The sequence below is a fragment of the Thalassophryne amazonica genome, chromosome 16, assembly GCF_902500255.1.
Source record: "Thalassophryne amazonica chromosome 16, fThaAma1.1, whole genome shotgun sequence".
NCBI lineage: Eukaryota > Metazoa > Chordata > Actinopteri > Batrachoidiformes > Batrachoididae > Thalassophryne > Thalassophryne amazonica.
The window spans coordinates 80,080,980-80,084,507 of NC_047118.1; positions in this window are offsets into that span (position 1 = coordinate 80,080,980).

Genomic DNA, 3,528 nt, shown 5'->3' on the forward strand with positions numbered 1-3,528 from the left:
CGGTGAGTCTGTTCCCCTGTTTGCTTCTCTCTGAGCGCTATCCAGAGTTTTCCTAGAACCCCACTTGTAAACTGAGTGTTTTTTATGTTTGTGAGCTTCCAGATTGTAATAATTCTCCTTTGATTGCATGTGTTTGACTTTCAGGTGTGACCTCATATTCATAATAAAGTATCTGCTGACTCTGGAACTTCTCTGCTGTTTTACTTGTCATGAGACTAGACCTGTTCTTTAAATTGTCAATAAAAATGTCAGCAAAAAGCCTTTAAAATGCTTCACTTCCACTTTAATTGATGTTGGTTCACATGCACCTTTTTTCCATAAGGTCGGATACTTTTCTAATAGACCTCGTATTGTGAGGAAAATGTGCTGGAAAGGATAAAAGACAAAGACGGCAAGTGTGTCTGAGAAATCGATAAAGATGACAAAGAAAAGTTTGCATGGACACACCTGGACAAAGTAATACTGCTGACAACCTGCAGCCCTGATGACGGACCGAATATCTATCCTGATGTAAGTTAGTACGTATTAAAAAAAAAAAAAACTAAGAGGGTAAGAAAAATACAAATGAACTAAGAAGACAGAAAAAAAGGGTTGAACACATCATCAAGCAGCATGGGTGGGGCCCATGTTTCACCATAAATTACTGAATAAGAGTAAAATACCACACAAGCAGTGGCGGTGCCAGGACATTTTTGTTGGGGGGCTGAAGGGGGGTTGGGGTAAAAGTTGGAGGGGCTCCACAAAATGTCGACGAAATGAACAATGCATAGTAAATTGCTTTATAATTACCAAGGTATATGTTTTAGTCACCCGTGCTCCTCTAAAATGTATCAATGCACACACACATCACTTAGAATGATTGCAAGTTCAGTAAACTTGCACATAGGTATGCAAACTGAATTCATTGAAATGGTGCTCAAGACAGTGCATGGAATCAACCTTACACAAATCGTCTATATCAAAGATTTATTGCCAATTTAACACCAAGGTCATAACCATTTGATAAAAGTAAGTAAAAGATATAGCCTGAGAAACTTAGTTGTAAACAATACAATCTAGCCCAAATATCCTTTGATTTGTACACGTGCTTTGTGATCCACAAACACAAATTTCTGATTTGTAACTTGTGTGTGGGTTTTTACAAATAAATGTTTATTTGCAAAACTGAAAATTCTGTTTGTGAAGGGTGATTCAGCATTGGCAGATCACCGAACACACACATTCATCATTTTGCTCAGTTACGCAATACTGAGACATTCTCAGTGCAAAACTGCAGCTGAGATCCACAAATATGTCAGTCGCTATTCACATTATTGGCAGAATTATTGGGGGAGCTGAGGGGGGGCTTGGCTCATTATTGGAGGGGCTTAAGCCCCCCCAAGCCTCCCCTTGGCGCCGCCACTGCACACAAACTAGCTAGAACTCTCTGTACATGACTTTTTTTTTATTCCTGTCAGTACTGTAGATAGTGTCAACTTGGATTTTACATCGGACTGAAGGAAAATCAACATACCTGGTTTGTTAATTGGAAAAAGACAAAGAAATTTCATTTGTAGTGTGGTCTTGAATGGATATTACACTGTACACTGGACTGACTATCCTGGCTATTTGGTTTCATTACTGACAATGTCTGGTCACAATAAATTTAGATACAATTTATTGTGAATTGTCATTCTTGGCCAAGATTTTAAACAATTAAAGGTATAAATGAGAGCATTTTATTCACATAAATTCATCTTTTCATTTGCTAAAATTCACCAGAATAGCTACTTTAAAATGTGATCAATTCAAAAATTTTCCCCTGCCCCTCACAGTTGCCCACCAGTCTTTTTCCTTCCAGACGGTTCTCATCCCTGCAACAGTTGTTGTCTTCTCACCAAGCTGCTTGCCTGTTGTCCTGTAGTCCATCCCAGCCTTGTGCAAGTCTACAATTTTGTCCCTGGTGTCCTTAGACAGCTCTTTGGTCTTGGCTATGGTGGACAGGTTGGAGTGTGATAAATTGTGTGAACAGGTGTCTTTTATACAGGTAAGAAGTTCAAACAGGTGCAATTAATACAGGCAAAGAGTGCAGAATAGGAGGGCTTCTTAAAGGAAAAACTAACAGGTCTGTGAGAGCCAGAATTCTTGCTGATTGGTAGGTGAAGGTGATCAAATACTTATTTCATGCAATAAAATGCAAATCAATTATTTAAAAATCTGATGCCTTTCATTTTAGTGTCATCATGATTTCATTTTTTTCTGTCGCTTATCCGGGTCCAGGTCATTGTGGCAGCAGACTGAACAGCTCCTCCCACACTTCCCTATCCTTAACCAGGACTTAATTTGAGCTCCGGAACCTCGGCCGTGCGCTCCGGAACCTCTGACGTTGGCTCCGCCAGCTATTTATCCCTTTATCTACGGCGATGGCGCCCACGCCATATTTTCCATATGTATCAAAGTGCATTGTTAAGCTAACACCAAGGGCTTTCCAATGATATGTGGTGTATTATGGTAAACGTAAGCCTGTGATGTCATAACGCAGAGGAAAAACACGGAAGTTTCACACGAGTGCGCCGCTGATTCTCATTACCGTAAGTTCTCATGTAAGCCCTCACTCTGAAAAATTTCAACACTGACAGCAAACCAAGAACCCGTGCTATCCAACAGTATGCTATATGTTGCATATATTACGGTAAAGTGCGTTCGGTGACTTTTGAAACGAGGGAAAAGTATGAAAAAGAGCGCAAAAGTGACAGAAAAGTACAGAGACAGACAGCAAACATAAATGTAGTAATTTTTGAGGAAAAGGCAGGATGTTAGTGTCATTTATGAAGGTGTGTGTGGGTGATTCTTAGACTACGGGCACTTATTATGTCCTTTGATCATATTGTATGAAAAACAGAAAAAAGGGGAAATTTCACACTTTTATAGTTATCTTTACAATGAAAGTGTGTTAAGAAATTTGTTCTAGTAGTCTATGATGACTTTTTCACCTTTTTTCAGCATCATTATATGCAAATATTGCCATTTTGTGCTTGTCCCACACCCAGACTTTTGATCTTCAATGATAAAAATGAATGGTAAAGAAACGTTTTTTCTAATGTTTTAAAATATCTCTGAATAAAATATCAGTAAAATAATCAAAACATAATTGGGGTATTCAATGTCATACAACTGTTGTGATTTTTTTCAACAAAATGTAGTTGTCTCACACTGTTGCCATAATTTCCACCACAACACTGTAATGTCCCTTTAAACAGTTTGTATGAAAGATTGTTTGGGTAGTTTCTATGGAGATAAACAGTGACATCAGAGCAAATGTATATAGCGCCAAATCACAACAAACAGTTGCCCCAAGGCGGTTTATATTGTAAGGCAATGGTGTGGTGGAAATTACATTTGCAAGGCCAATAGTGCCCGTAGTTAAAGAATCACCCGTGTGCGTTTGTGTGGGTGTGCAGTTTATTTTAAGTGTGGCGCACAGCATTGTTCGCAAGCCCCCCCCCCCCCGCCCTTCTTGTTTTTCTGCACCGGAGCCACCCATCCTCT